The sequence below is a fragment of the Phocoena sinus genome, chromosome 1 (genome assembly GCF_008692025.1).
Source record: "Phocoena sinus isolate mPhoSin1 chromosome 1, mPhoSin1.pri, whole genome shotgun sequence".
Taxonomy (NCBI): Eukaryota; Metazoa; Chordata; class Mammalia; order Artiodactyla; family Phocoenidae; genus Phocoena; species Phocoena sinus.
In genome coordinates this window covers 7128494-7144429 of record NC_045763.1, presented here as the reverse complement: position 1 = coordinate 7144429, position 15936 = coordinate 7128494, and the positions used below count along the sequence as shown (strand labels likewise).

At 54.9% G+C, this 15936-nt stretch overlaps 1 protein-coding gene across 2 annotated transcripts in view; it reads right to left on the bottom strand.

Annotated features, from left to right (window-relative positions):
* Positions 1-8965, bottom strand: part of SPSB1 (splA/ryanodine receptor domain and SOCS box containing 1) — a 69081-nt gene extending 60116 nt beyond the window's left edge. Inside the window, exon 1 of one of the 2 annotated variants that reach the window (XM_032609012.1) lies at positions 8787-8965. The gene's annotated coding sequence lies outside the window, so the exon portion shown is untranslated. The remainder of the gene's footprint in view (positions 1-8786) is intronic. The other variant, XM_032609021.1, reaches the window with a different exon arrangement.
* Between the last annotated feature and the right edge of the window lie 6971 nt (positions 8966-15936).

Below are 15936 nucleotides of genomic sequence, written 5' to 3'. Positions count from 1 at the left end.
TTGGCAAATCCATAGAGACAGAACGCCGAGTGGTGCTTGCCAGAGACTGGGGGAGGGGCACGGGAAGTGACTGCTTAATGGGTACAAGGTTTCTGTTTGGAATGAGAAAAACGTTCTAGAACTAGATGGAGGTGGGTGCACAGCATGGTGAATGTACTAAATGCCACTGAACTGCTCGCTTTAAAATGGTTAATTTTATGTTATGTGGACTTCACCTCAATTAAAAAAAAAACCCATAGGGGCTTCTCTGTGGGCGCAGTGGTTAAGAATCCGCCTGCCAATGCAGGGGACATGGGTCCGGGAAGATCCCACATGCTGTGGAGCAACTAAGCTGGTGCACCACAACTGCTGAGCCTGCGCTCTAGAGCCTGCGAGACATAACTGCTGAGCCTGCGAGCCACAACTACTGAGCCCGCGAGCCACAACTACAGAAGCCCGCATGCCTAGAGCCCGTGCTCTGCAACAAGAGAAGCCACCGCGGTGAGAAGCCTTCCCACCGCAATGAAGAGTAGCCCCCGCTCGCCACGACTAAAGCCCACGCACAGCAACGAAGTCCCAATGCAGCCAAAAATAAATAAATAAATTTTAAAAACCCCATAGTCAGCCAATATCACAGAGCACATCAGCACATGGAGACCTCTTGGAGTCTGGAGCCACCAATCCCATTTCTGTTGGGGGGGGGTCACCATTTCCCCATAAACCCGGAGCCACTTCTGACTCTCATCAGCCCGCTACACCCTATGTATCAGGCCACAGGAGACGTGTGACCCTCTGGCCTGTCTCTCAGGCACTCGTTTCTGCTGCTTTCCTTCCTTGTGGCAGAGCTTGACTATGAAGGGCGTAGTCCCGGGAGAGCCAAGCTGCAGGGTTCAGCTCCCAGCTCCTGGGCAGCCCTGAACTCCTCTCAGTTTCCTCATCTGTAAAATGGGGCAGCACCTACCTGCCCTACAGGCCTCACTGACATTATGAAGACTGGGCGACTTCACGCACACACAGCCCCTGGGAGTGCACCCGCACAAGCCGGCCTCCGTTAGGTGGCTGTTGTGACCGTCCTCTGAGCCCAGCCTATGCCTGCATTTATGCTGCCCTTCTCTACCTGATCTCTTGTGTGTGGCTCTTCTTCCTACACTGGTGACTCCATCCCATCCAAAGTGTCCAGCTTGGTGCTCAAGTGCCCCTAAGCCCATCCTGCCCATCCACCTGCCCTCACATATCCCACACTCCCTCCCACCTCCACCTCCACCTCCCGCATCTGGGCTACAGGGGAGGAGGCATCCTGCAGGAAAGCAGGTTCTCTTCCGACACACACACCAGTTCTGCTGTGCCCAGAGTCCTCTCCACGGTCAAAGTTTGCCTATTTATAGTGAGGACCTAATGAACAGACTGCAGCAGGGAGCAGCATCTGCCATGAGAGTCAGCCAAGCCAGAGCGCACCCTCCAGGTGCCTGCCCTGGGTCCCAGCCCCTGGACAGGAGCGGCCCCATGCCCTCCCCCTCCCCGTGGGAGCAGCCCCATGTCCTCCCCCTCCCCATGGGAGCAGCCCCATGTCCTCGTCTTCCCCATGGGAGCAGCCCCATGTCCTCCCCCTCCCCTTGGGAGCAGCCCCCATGTCCTCCCCCTCCCCATGGGAGCATCCCCCAAGTCCTCCCCCTCCCCATAAGCATCCCCCATGTCCTCCCCCTCCCCATAAGCATCCCCCATGTCCTCCCCCTCCCCATGGGAGCATCCCCCATGTCCTCCCCCTCCCCGTGGGAGCATCCCCCATGTCCTCCCCCTCCCCGTGGGAGCATCCCCCATGTCCTCCCCCTCCCCATAAGCATCCCCCATGTCCTCCCCCTCCCCATAAGCATCCCCCATGTCCTCCCCCTCCCCATAAGCATCCCTCATGTCCTCCCCCTCCCCATAAGCATCCCCCAATGTCCTCCCCCTCCCCATGGGAGCAGCCCCCATGTCCTCCCCCTCCCCGTGGGAGCATCCCCCATGTCCTCCCCCTCCCCATAAGCATCCCCCATGTCCTCCCCCTCCCCATAAGCATCCCCCATGTCCTCCCCCTCCCCATAAGCATCCCCCAATGTCCTCCCCCTCCCCATGGGAGCAGCCCCCATGTCCTCCCCCTCCCCATGGGAGCAGCCCCCCATGTCCTCACCCTCCCCATAAGAGCATCCCCCAATGTGCTGGCCCCTCTCCCCAAGGCCCATCTCCTGGTGTTTTCCAGCCTCTCTGCCTGCATTCAGCCCCACTCCAGCCACACACTGGTCCATGCTCACCTTCCACACCTGGCATCCTTCCACCTGAAATACCCACCTGCCTCCCAGCCACCTTCTCCCTGTCAGTGTCTCCCTACGTCATGGCGTCAGGTCATCACGGGAGACAGGCCTACATCTCCCACTAGACAGACAGGTCTCTGAAAGTGAGATTGCCCCGCCTCCATCCTTTGTATCCTCAGCCCCAGCAGACTGGCTGCATACTGTAGGTGCTCAGAAAATGTCTGAATGAAAGAATGAACACCAGCGGTCCAATAACAGCTCACGAGAAGAGACCTGTTTTGGAGTTCCTGACCTTCCACAGAGCCGTGGGGGAAATTCTGGTCTGTGAATTGAAAACTTGGCAGTCAGGCCCCATGACGAGAGTCCAGGAGGGGTCAACAGGATACAAATGCAGGTGACTGAAGCTGGGAGGGGCGCGCGGGACCTGAGTGAGATGGTGGGCTGCCTGAGAGAGATGTGAGGAGGGGCCGTGCGTGCGGGTGGGAGGGCTCTGTGAGGGAGGCATGGCAGGAAGGGCCAGGAGGGGCGCAGCAGTGGCCGGGGCAGGGGGAAGAGCTCTCTCTATGCAGGAAAGAGGGGCAACGGCACCAAAGCAGCAGAGATGGCGAGTGGACGTGAACTGAAAGGTCCTCGCGAGCGAGGGCAGTTAGGATGGTGACCTCCAGGGGCTGCTGGGAAGACCTAGAAGTGCCAGGGAAGTGAGGAAGTGGAAGCCAGGTGTGTGTTGCCCTGGGAACGAGAGGCTGGATGGCTGCTGCAGAGGCCGCTTCTCCCACCCTGATAGCACCTCTGGGGACTCGCGGCCAAGTGAAGCCTGAGCCCTGGGGCCCCTCTCTGCTGCAACCGTGGCTCCCCGGTCCCTGCAAGTCCCCACAAGGGGCCTCACTTTACCTCTGACCAGCTGGAGGGGGCAGCAGGCTGTGAGGCTGGGCCAGTCACATCGTGGCGGCTCAAGAGCCCCCAAGCCCACCATCAGAGCCCCTCGTTCCTCATCCCCACAGGGACCCCAAAGGTCCACAATGAGGCCCCTCCCTGGAGCCTGTAACTCTCAGGGAGAGCAATGAAAAACCAGAGACCAAGCGTCCACTGCAGATGAACGGACAAGCAAGATGTGGTCCATCCATACAGTGGAATGTTATTCAGCCTTAAAAAAGCAGGAGATCCTGACACGGGCTACGGCACAGATGAACCTTGAAGACATCACGCTAAGTGAAATGAGCCAGTCACAGAAGGGCAATCCGGTATGACCCCAGTTATACAACGGACCTAAAGTGGTCAAGTTCACAGAGACAGAAGGTGGAAGGGTGATTGCCAGGGGCTGGAGAGAGACAGGGAGATGGGGAGTTAGTATTTAATGGGGACAGTTTTCGTTTTTGCAAGATGAAAAGCGCTCCGGAGGTGGAGGTGATGATTGCCTCAGGATAAAGTGAATGTACTTAATCCCACTGAACTACACACTTAAAAACGGTTAAGATGTCATTTTGATGTCATGTGTATTTTACCATGATTAAGAAAAGAGGGAGAGAAGCACCAAACCCCTAAGCCAAGAGAAAGCTCCCCAGATGGCCTTTGGGCACCCTGACGCCCACTGTGGAGACCCCAGCGCACACCCTCTTTGTCAGAGGTACACTCTCTCCGGACATGGCAGGCCCATACAGGAGCGTTAGGCCGAGGGCTCTAGTGCCAGGGTCTCTTCCCTGGTTCTAGGTGGAAATGCCAGGTATGAGGGCTCCATGCCCTCTGCAGGCTTCATCTCATGCCAAATGCTCTCTTGCTGATGGCATTAATCCCCTTTAAAAGAAGGTTCCAAAGTTTCTATCTCCAGCCCAGGCCTCTCTCTCGAGCCCCAGGCCTAGCTGCCATCTGGACACATCGGCATAGACCATTTCCACCTGGGACAGGTTCAAGGCACGTCTGTGTCCTTAGCCCCCAGCCCTCGCTATAGGGTCACCGTCCACTCTGACCCCCCAATAGACAGCCACAATTCTTCCCCCTTCTTTAACATCCCACGTCCAACTAGTTACCAAACCTGGCAACTCCACCCTGAAAACGTCACCTCCATCCTGCCCGGCAGGAAAACAGACGCAACGTAACCCAAGGAAACATTTTTAACAGTCAGAGGCCCCAAGAGCAGAGCCGGCAGCTGTGTGGTGGCCACAAGCAGCCTGTCTGGCGAGGGCTGTTCACAGCTGGAGCAGCTGTTGAGACCGTGTCACTAGGTCGACCCTAGATTCCTACTCAGCGTGGCGCTACGGCCTCAGCCTTGGGCACATATCGCCCACCGCCTCTTTCATTTCCCCAGAGGCACCCCGAGGGCGGCCAATGCTCCCACACGCCCCCCACCCACCATCATCCACGGGGAGTTCAAGACGGTTCAGCTTGGGTTTACGGTGGGGGCAGCGCTTGTGGACGGACCATTTCCGCATCCCTGACGCCCAGCCCTGCCTCGAAGTCCATGCCTGCCTTGCAAGGGCCCAGCCTCAGTGGGGGGGACGCGGACGACACACAGCCTTGGTGGCTTCTCCAAGGGAGGCCCAGGGAGCCCGCGTGCTCTGTCTTCTGACCAGCAGACTCATTTATTTGTTATGTTGGGCAACAAAGAGAATTTTTAAAACACAAAACAGCAGGAAGCTTTCCAAAGGCTTTGGGGGGTGGGAGCTTCGGTGGCAACAAGACAGATCCCCTGTCGTGAGCCACCCTCCCCTCGGCACCGCCAGGAAGGACCCTCAGCTCCAAGTACGGAAGAGTACCCTTACCCCGACTTGCCCTCCAAAGTCTACCTCTTGGAGACTTAATGCTTCCACCCTGAATGCTTTTTAGAAAGCACTTACAGGTGACTGACATCATGTCTGAGATTTGCTTCCAAATAACCCAGGATGAGCGTGTGCATGTGTGTGTATGTGTGGGCATGGGCATGTGTGCGTGCACATACGTACGTGTGTATGTGTGCTGACACTTGAAGCTGGTGAGGGGACCTTATATTTCTCACAACTTTGGTATATGTTTGAAATTTTCCATAATAATAACAATTTTTCATTAAAAAATTAACAAATGGGGCTTCCCTGGTGGCGCAGTGGTTGGGAGTCCACCTGCCGATGCCGGGGACACGGGTTCGTGCCCCGGTCCGGGAAGATCCCGCATGCCGCGGAGCGGCTGGGCCCGTGAGCCATGGCCGCTGAGCCTGCGCGTCCGGAGCCTGTGCTCCGCAACGGGAGAGGCCACAACAGTGAGAGGCCCGCGTCCCGCAAAAAAAATAAAAACTAAAAAAAATAATTAACAAATGCTTCCTGAAGAAAAGGCTAAGGTGATGGAGGTGGGAGACTACTGGTTAAGGGTCTGGGTGCCAAAATCACGTTTAGGGTTTTCCTCCACCAGACAGTAGCAAAACTCTAACCTTAGCCAAGTCACGTGGCTGCTCCAGCCTCAATAGAAGGTAGACGACGGGAAAACCCACTCACTGCCCTGGGTTCCTAGGAAGAGGACAAGGGTTAAGGACTCAGATCAGAGTCTGCTCCCAGTGCAGGGCTATAACACTGTTTCCCTCTGTCATTATTATAACTGGTATCGTCATCATCATCACCAAACAAGGTCGTACCCACAAAGCACTTACAGCACAGTGCATGGCACTTACTAAAGCAGAATTTTCACTCTTAGATCGGGAGGGAGGGATGCTCTCAGATAACAGGGAGAGATGGGAGGGCACTCGGTTGAAAGCCCAAAATAAAGGTCCTTTTAAGTCTGGATTTCATCGGTCAGGCTCGTGGGGGAAGGATGAGGCATTAAGCGTTAAGTCTCCGAGAGGTAGACTTTGGAGGGCAAGTCGGGGTAAGGGTACTCTAGGCGGGCCGAGGCGCACCGATACCTGCTCTGTGCTTCTGTCTGATAAAGATGATCATTCTCAAACTTTTCAGGAACTAAAAGATAAATCGGTCATGAAAGACAGCCACCACCTAGCTCTTGGGAAGAACTGTTGCAAAATTCCCAGACTAAGCTCTCGAACACCGTAAGAATCACAGGCTTTGCTAAGTGTGAAAACGCACGAGCAGGCAAGTCTCCGCTCACCCAGGAGGAGGAGGAAGGTGCGGGAAAGGACGGCACAGCACGGGGGAGCACAGCATCCTTCATCCTCAGCGAGCAGTGGGCAGCGCGGGCCTCCACCAGCTGGACACCCACCACGCTCCCCCGACCCATAGGAAGGTGATTCCCCAGGGGGTGTCAGAGTTTTACCAGGCAACCCAAGGGAGCCCACTGAAGGGTTTCAGCCTTACTGGAGCAGCCCAAGGAACGCAGCCTCGCCCAGCTCCAAAATGACATCACCCGGGACCCCGGGCTGGACCACTTCTCCCTAAGAGGCCTGGAATCCCCAGAACCCACTGATTCTTCCTAGAGCCCCGACCTCCCTGAAGCCAGGCCTGCCCCTGCTCTTGACTGTCAGAGCCACTGTGGTCAACGTGCCACTGCTTTTACTCTCTCTGCTTCCCTGGTGGTAGCCAGACCGGGAAAGAAGAGGAAGTTTGTAAAGTTATTGCATTAGGCCACTCCACACCTCCCCATCACTCTCTCTTGCCTTCTCTCTCTCTCCATCTACTGAGTAAAGCACTCCCTGCAGAAAACAAAGCAGTAAGGGAACGAGAGAAGTGTTTAAAATGATCTAATCCAGCCCATCACTTTACAGCTGGGGAGACAAGAAGTGCCTGGCACATGACCTCAGCACTGGTGACAGTAACCAAAGGCTACAGCTTAGGGCTCTGAGGACTTGGTCCACAGCCCCTGGCTGTACAGTACCGGTAAGCCAGCCACCCTCTCTGGGCCTCTGCAGCGAAAGTAAGCGTTGGCCCAGACGGATGCCCTATAAGTAACATAGGGCTTCCCTAGCCCCGTGACTCCTCAGTGGGGGAGAAGTCTGCCTATACCCCTAACACTTAATCTAGCACGCTTTCCACGGTGGGAGTGGGGGAAGTGCCAGGAAGGGGCGCAGCAGAGAAGGTAGGGGCAGCCCCGCCCCCTTCCTTGCTTGCTGTCCACACACCCAGACCAAGGTGACAGGTCTGCCTCCCCCCAAAATGTTCTGCCCAGGAGAGAATACTTCCAAGGATACCCACCTTTAGTCAGCAGAGATGGCATTTTTACCACCAACACCTGTCAAAACTCAACTCATGACCCATTTCTGATGCTGCTGGCTGGAGCATTTAATTAAATATTACTCAGGAAGCAGCCCCTGCCAACTCACCTCCAAACCGTACAGTTCATTTTCAGAGAAAAAGAGAGGGAGGGAGGAGCCTGAGCCCTCCTCAGTTGGTACCAGCAGAACTGCCCGAGTCCCCTGTTCCCCTGTTCCCGGGTCCAGCGCAGCGCTCTTTTGAGAACCAAGCAGAGAAAGTCGAGGTAAGCAGATCTCAGGAGCCAGCCGTCCCACTGCCAGATTACCATGGACGGCACACACACACACACACACACACTCACAGAGACACACTCACCACACACCCACACACAGTGGCACTCAGAGGTGCACACCAACTCACACAAGGACACACTCACACATGCACTCAGAGACACACACTAGCACATATACATTCATACACTTATTCACGCACGCACACACACAGAGACGGGCTCACACTGACACACTTTCACACAGCCCTCCCACACACAGACGTACCCTCAGCACACACCATACACTCACACACTCAACTCGCAGTCTCTCCCCGCAGACCAAGCCAAGGCGCCGCCAGGGCCGTGAGCATTCCGAGAAGCCTTTGCCTTGAACTTGAACAGGACAATTACCGCCGACGGCCCCAGGCTGCTCCGGTTTTACCGTTTTAATCTATTTCCTGACAGAACTCTTCGGCTCTCCCTTGGTGGCCGGGAGAAGCCGCGGTGGCTCCGGGGCGGCGGTGAGGGCGGCACAGCCCGGGGTGTTGCCCGGTGGGCTCCCCGGGGTAGGCGCTGCGGGCAGAGCTGGGGAGCCCCGAGGGGGCTAGTCGGGCTGCGCTGCGACACCGGATGGCGGGAAAAGCGAAAGTAACTTCGCGGAGCGGGGTCGCGCTGCCCCCGCCTCGGCCTCAGGGATGGTCCCGGGAACGGAGGCCCCCGGGAGTGCCGGCACCTACAAGTCGGCGGGGGCCGCCGCGCGTCCCGAGCCCCTTCCTGGACCTGCAGCTGCCGAGGCTCAATCCCGGGTGCGACGGTAGCCGGGGCCGCCGGGACTCCCGCCCCGTCTCGTCCCCCCAGGTGGGACCCGGGGCCGCGCGACCTGCCCGCGCCTGCGGCGGCAGAGGCGCTGGGCGGCGCCCCGGCCCCCTCTCCTGGGACCCGCGGCGAGAGAAGGGCTCCCCGCGCACCCCTACTGGGACCCGTGGCGAGAGAAGGGCTCCCCGCGCACCCCTACCCGGTGCCCACCCGGTCCCCACTGCCCGGTCCCGCGCCCGGGTGCCCACTCGGTCCCCCAGTGCGATCCCCGCGCGCACCCGGCCCGGCCCCCTATCCACCCACCCAGTCCCCGTGCCTGGCCCTGCCTACCGTTCCGGGGAGGCTGCCGCCGCCGCCCGCTCTCCGGGGCCGAGGAGGCTTCTGCCGCCGGGAGAGGAGCCGCCTCCTCCCCGCGGCCCCGGCGCCAGCGCCTGGAGCCTGGTTCCTGCGAGCGCGCGGGCTGCCGAGCGCGCGGGCTGCCGAGCGCGACTTCTGTGCGAAGAAAGAAAAGCACCCGTAGGCTTTAAAGTGAAAAAAGGAAAGCGCAGGGGGGCGGGGCCGGCCCGCCCCCGCCCCGCCCCGCCCCGCCCCCCGGCTCCGGCTCCGGCTCCGGCTCGGGCTCGGCTTCTGGCTCCGGCTCCCGCTCCGGCTCGGGCTGCGGCGCGCTGGGCGCTGAGGGCTGCAGCGGGGGCGGCGCTGGGGGCGCGGGGCGGGCGGTGTGTCACGTGCCCGGCGCTCGCTCGGCCGCCCCAGCTGCCGCCCCACCCGGAGGCCATCGGGGCGCGAGGGGCTGCGGCCGAGCTGCCGCGCGGGGCGGCGCCGAAGCTGTGGTCCCTCCGGAGGCGTCTTTGGGAAACGCCGGGCAGCCTCCGCTGGGCAAGAGGCCGGAGTTGCAACACCCGGAGGGCCGCGGCGGCGCTGGGCCCGGAGTGGGGGCGGGGGGCTTACTAATAATAATTTTTGTAATCTCTTGGGAGGATCAGTGTTGTTTCAATAACATCGGGAGCAAGGCCTTGCTTGCCTCATTTCAAATTCCCAGCAGCTTAAAGTTCCGTAATTCTAGGGCACAGGAGAGGAGTTCCTGAGCCTGCAGATAACCCAGGGACTCGCCGCCCTGCCGGAGCCCCGGGATGCATTTCCGTCTCGGTGCCCACAAGGACCGGGGTCTTGGGACTCCCAGACCCTGGGGGCTCGGCACCTTGGCATCCCCAGCTCCTTGATGGCTCTGGGCATACGGCAGGCGGCTTCGCCTGAGTGTTTGTTGAATGAATGAAGGAAGGAAGGAGAGAATGCCTGGTAGGTACCCACCACCCCCAACCCCGCCAAGACTTCTCTAGGTCACCGAAGAAATTCCTCCCCTGCCCTCAACAGAGCAGGTAGTTGCACCCTAGAACTGGGAAGATTGTAAGGAAAGAAGGTTTCAAAGACCAAAATCTCTTTACATTCCTCCACCCCTCGTTGTGTGTAGTGTCCCTGGAAGGGAATGGAGAATTAACATTGTTGGAGAAGCTGTTGGGAAGAACATGGCTCCACAGTTATTTCATCTCTACCGTAACTATGAGGGCGGGACTGTTATACCGATTGCAAAGATGAAGCAGAGAAACCGAGCAGGACCCTGTAGGGGCTCCTGGGTGTAGGGAGCCTTTCTGTGCAGCCTTCATGACCTTCTCTGAGTTCCAAAGGGCAGATTTGAACAGTTGCTAATCCGGGAAGAGAAGGCATGCAGAGTCAAAGGAGGAACACCCAAGAAATAGTCGTACAGCCTTGGGGCAGGGTCTCAGGGGACACACACAATAATATCTTTAAACCCTTTTTATGGAATTAAAACCCAACAAATGGAAGATGTCAGCATTCTCCATACCAGAGAAGACCACCTGAGGCCAGACTAAAGGAACCAGAAAAGCTCATCAAGAAGCTTACCTGAGGGGCTTCCCTGGCGGTCCAGTGGTTAAGACTCGCTCTTCCACTGCAGGGGGTGTGGATTCGATCCCTGGTCAGGAAACTGAGATCCCACATGCCTTGCAGTGTGGTCAAAAAATTTAAAAATAAATAAATAAAAGACCTGAGACCAGATTAAAGGAGTACAGGCCCTGCGCACACCCTAACCTTATCAGCAACCTCACCCTTTGAACTATTGCTATAAAACTCCTCACCAAATCCTCCCGGGTCGGGACACATATTTTTCGAGGGCAGGAGCCTGCTGTGTCCCCCTCTGCCTGGCAAAGCAATAAAGCTATTCTTTTCTACTTCACCGAAAACTCTGTCTCGGAGATTCAGTTCGGCACCGGTGTACAGAGGCTGAGCTTTGGGCGTTGGCAGCAGTAACTGGTGAAAGGCCCTGCTGTAGCAGAGCTTGGGGCCCGGCTGTACTCTGTGACATCCCAGACTTAACTGTCTTCTCACCTCACTGGTGCTGAAAGTCAGTTTTGTTTTGTTTTGAATTTAAAAAATACTGAGGCTCAAGTAGCAGTCACGGGCAGGGCGGGCCTGTGTTCTGGCCTCGGTTAACACTCTGGGTCAGAGTTGTCTGGTATGTTGAACGTAGGCCTGGCAGGCAGGGAGCCACTGCCAGCACCCCAGGGGTGCTTTACATTTAAAAAGAGCACCGGACTCCCTTTAGCCGCTTGCAATTTGAGAACTGTTAGTTGTCCCGAGATGAAATGGGACTTGGGAGAACCATGAAAATGAAACCTTGTAATTCAGATTGGGATTGAATCCACTGAGATCACACACCTGGTCTCAGGACTTAATGAAGCTCAGGTTCTTGATGTCTCATCACTGAAAGAATTCAGTGAGAGGCAAAGTGATAGCTAAGAAGTGAATTTATTTAGAGAGAAACGTACTCCACAGACAGAGCGTGAGCCATCTCAGAAGGCGAGAGCCGCCCCAGGGTATGGGGTTGTCGGTTTTTATAGGGGTGGGTAATTTCATAGGCTAATGAGTGGGGGGAGTATTCCAGCTATTTGGGGGAAGGGGTGGGGATTTCCAGAAGTTGGGCCACCACCCACTTTTTGACCTTTATGGTCGGCCTTGGAACTGTCATGGCGTCTGTGGGTGTGTCATTTAGCGTGCTGCTGTGTTACAGTGAGTGTATGATGAGGCTCAAGGTCTAGTGGAAGAGGACTCGTCCACCATCTTGGACCTAGTTGGTTCGAACCAGTTTATACCGTGTCCTATGGCTATGTCATTCTTTTAAAGGTTGTGCCCTGCCCCCTTACCCCCCTGTTTCAAAAACATCCAGGGTGGCAGGAAGTCTTTCCGAGTTCCTGGTGTACCCCCAGAGTAGCCTAATCCCTGCAAAGTACCGCTGCCTCTATGGCCTCTGTGCTTCATTCCTCTCCCTCTGAAGAATAACCATAGTCGGTGTGTTATGCGGGAAGTGGCCACCTCTCGCTAGGAGCTGTCCTGGCTGGGACAGCGGGTGGGGGGAGGCTGGTGCTTCAGCCACATAGCCTGGGACCGTGATGCTGTCAGCCTTCCTGAGGGGAGCTCCTCCAGGCCTCGCCCTTAGCCCGGACGATATTTAGATGTTATTATTGACCTTCCAGGGCAGACCAAGTGTAATTCAAGTGGCAGAGTCCGTCCATTTGGGACCAGAGCCCCGCTTCTGATGTGAGGGCCCTGAAACAGACCGTTCCCAATCAGAAGTCCGCAGCGCTCCCACCCCACCCTCCTTCAGCATTAATCTGGACCTCTCAGCTCTGATCCAGTTGGGTAATTAGCTCCTGCTGACCTAAATTTCCCAGAGCAATCCCTGGGGGGTGAGCCTTCCTCTCCACCAGGGCATGGGCAGGTAAGCCTATCGATGCTGGGAAGCTGGTCATCCAGCAGTGACCTGGAAAAGTGTTGAGCAATTGTGGAGACCAGATTGTGTGAAAGGGGTGTGTACTCATGCCGTCAGCACTGATACTACTGTTAAAAAGATACATAAACTTGTCATAGTGTGACGTCAGCTGATAAACACCATCCAGGAGTTTGAAGACTGACTCAAGTCTTAAACCAAGTATCTGTGTTCCACAGGGGTCAGTAGGGAGGGGGGGTGGCTGTGGCTCCTGGTGGTGTCATCTCCCCCCAACTCCACCTCCACCTCCACTCAACATTTCATCGCTGACATCAGCACTGTTTGCTCACCTCTCTAATCTGTTTCGGGAAAATGATGGGGAGAAATTACTAGATAGCAAATTAGCTATCAGCTGCTTTTTCTGACGATGAAAAGTCTGTCCGGAGATGATGTCTCAGACACACTTTGAGCCTTCAGAGCAGAATCCTGATGCCCTCACAAGCTCCTGCCTCCCGGGGGCTCCCATTGTCTTTGAGTCCCTTTTGTTGATTGGAGTGAATGGGCAAGGGATTTGGGATTAGACAAGTCTAGGGCAAACCCCGGAGCTGCCATTCACCAGCTGTGTGAGTTTGGGCAAGTTACTTAATCTTTCTGGGACCCAGTTTTCTCACCTGTAGAATAGCTCTACAAGTTTTCCAGGATTTGGTGGTGGGGAAAGAGTAGCAGTCATTCCACAAATATTCATTGAGTACAACATGTGAAAGGTATTGTGCTAAAATGAGATCCAGAGGGTTTAGAGGAATGTCAAGATAATAGACACATTTTAGATATTATTGTTGACAATAAGAAAAAGAGGTTTCCTTAAAAAGCATGGGATCTGTAACACAAAAGTGTGGCAAGATCCACCAAAACAGAAAGAATGCTGAAGCATGTTTTAAAAAATTTAAGCCCATTCTGCATCCCTAACACGGCATATTCTTAGCTCATGAAGTGAAACTGAAGTAGAATGGACCTTATCTTTCAGAACTTTGATCTTAAAGCGTTCAGGAATTAGTACACGGATTCTTTTCTTAGACTCTTCCCTGCCTTAAAGGTCTGTGGGGTTCACTCTTGATCACATAGTTAGTAGACAGGGACACCTGCTGGCAGAGTGTGATATTGCAATGTAGCTCTATCAGACATTGCCGGTCATCAGAACAAAGGGATGATGCTGAACAAAGCTTCAGACGCTTTAAATGAGACATTGGGTGGCAACCAGGCTTGAGGAGAGTTCCTATGGCCTTGAGAAGAAATTAATAAAGAGATGACCTTGGACTTGTGACAATGATTATTGTAAAGTTATTCAAAAACACTTTCAGTGACTTAAAAGTGAGCCAGCTGAGACCTCGATGCCTGTCTTCACTCTTCACCGGAGGTTTTCAGTAGTCCTTCCGTGTATTTTTTTCCCCGTGGGAACATCTTCAATATTATAGTAAAACTCCAGTACAAGTGAAGCACCCCTCCAAGTATTTATTTTATTTTATATTTTACTAAATATTGAGGAACTGAATGAATAAATATCGAACAGCACTCCTCTGCAGGCTGGAGAGAAAGTAGTGAACAAAAGGGACCAGACTCCTGGCCATTTCCATGTAAGTGAGGGAGACAGACAATAAACAGTAAATGAGATCATTTCAGAGAGTAACAAGTGATAATAAAGAATCATGTTATATACACAATGGAATATTACTCAGCCTTAAAAAGAAATGAAATTGAGCTATTTGTAATGAGATGGATAGACCTAGAATCTGTCATACAGAGTGAAGTAAGTCAGAAAGAAAAAGACAAATACCGTATGCTAACACATATATATGGAATTTAAGGGAAAAAAATGTCATGAAGAACCTAGGGGTAAGATAGGAATAAAGACGCAGACCTACTGGAGAACAGACTTAAGGATATGGGGAGGGGGAAGGGTGAGTTTTGACGGGGCGAGAGAGAGTCATGGACATATACACACTAACAAACGTAGTAAGGTAGATAGCTGGGGGGAAGCAGCCGCAAGGCACAGGGATATTAGCTCGGTGCTTTGTGACAGCCTGGAAGGGTGGGATGGGGAGAGTGGGAGGGAGGGAGACGCAAGAGGGAAGACATATGGGAACATATGTATATGTATAGCTGATTCACTTTGTTGTAAAGCAGAAACTAACACACCATTGTAAAGCAATTATACCCCAATAAAGATGTTTAAAAAAAAAAAAAAAAAAAAGAATCATGTTATGGGCTTCCCTGATGGTGCAGTGATTAAGAATCCGCCTGCAAATGCAGGGGACACGGGTTCGAGCCCTGGTCCAGGAAGGTCCCACATGCCGCGGAGCAACTAAGCCCACGTTGCACAGTTGCAACTGTGCCCCAACTACTGAGCCTGCGCTCTAGAGCCCGTGAGCCACAACTACTGAGCCCACGTGCCACAACTACTGAGCCTGCGCTCTAGAGCCCGGGAGCCACAACTACTGAGCCCACGTGCCACAACTACTGAGCCTGCGCTCTAGAGCCCGTGAGCCACAACTACTGAGCCTGCGCTCTAGAGCCCGGGAGCCACAACTACTGAGCCCGCGTGCCACAACTACTGAAGTCCGCACACCCAGAGCCCGTGCTCCGCAGCAAGAGGAGCCACTGCAATGAGAAGCCCGCGCACCACAACGAAGAGCAGCCCCCGCTCGCCGCAACTAGAGAAAGCCCGCGCGCAGCAACGAAGACCCAGCGCAGCCAAAAATTAATTAATTATTTTTTTTTTAAAGACTCTATGTAAAGATTCTAGAAAGGTAACCCTTCTGTCCCAAATGACAGATCAGAGACCTCCGATAGTCAGGGACTCATATCTCCTTCCTGTCCCCCACAGCAGTTTGCCATGTTTGGTAGACACCTTGAAAATGAGTTCAAACTCACAGGTCTGGCCTCTCTACTCCATCCTCATCACAGGATGCCCCATCTTCCAGCCAGGGGGTCAGCTGCCACATTCATTAAGCAAACATTTAGTGGGAGTGAGCTCCCATTCTGTGCTGGGAGCTTCCAAGGTTAGCATTGATCCCACAGGGACCGGTTTGGAGAATGAGATGAATCAGCTCCCATTCTGAATCAGCTCCCATTCTGCCTCACTCCTGAAAAATACCTCCAAGAGCTTAAAGCATCAGGCCTACCACCCTTCTGCACAAAGCCCGGCACTTTCCAGCTGGGAATTGGTGATGCTCATTCTGACTGGACTACTTCCTCATTGGGGATGTCCTGAATTTTTCTCTCCAGGAGGGATCAGGTTGGAAGAAGAAAGAATTAAGGCATCCAAACCTATAGCATGATCACAGACGAGGATTCTGAGAATGGAAGTCTGCCCAGCCGAAGTTCCAGGCTGAGCAGGGAAACATCAGTTGGCCTCCTGCCTGCCTCTGGGGATGGGGTCTGCGAGGTAACTCCCAGACACGGGAACATGCCATCACAAGGAGGCAGGGGAGAGCAGGGCACTGCTGGGTGTGGCCGGCAGGGCAGCGTGTTCTCTGGAGAAGTACATCCAGGGCTGACCGCCGGCCAGCTGTGGGCTGTGAGGCATCAGCGGGGCCGGTGTAATGAGGGGAGAGACCACCGGAGCAGTGAGGAAAGAGAAGAGCGAGTCCACCCCCAGGGTCTCCCTCTGTGGCCACCCCGTGATGAAGTTGGGCCGGCATC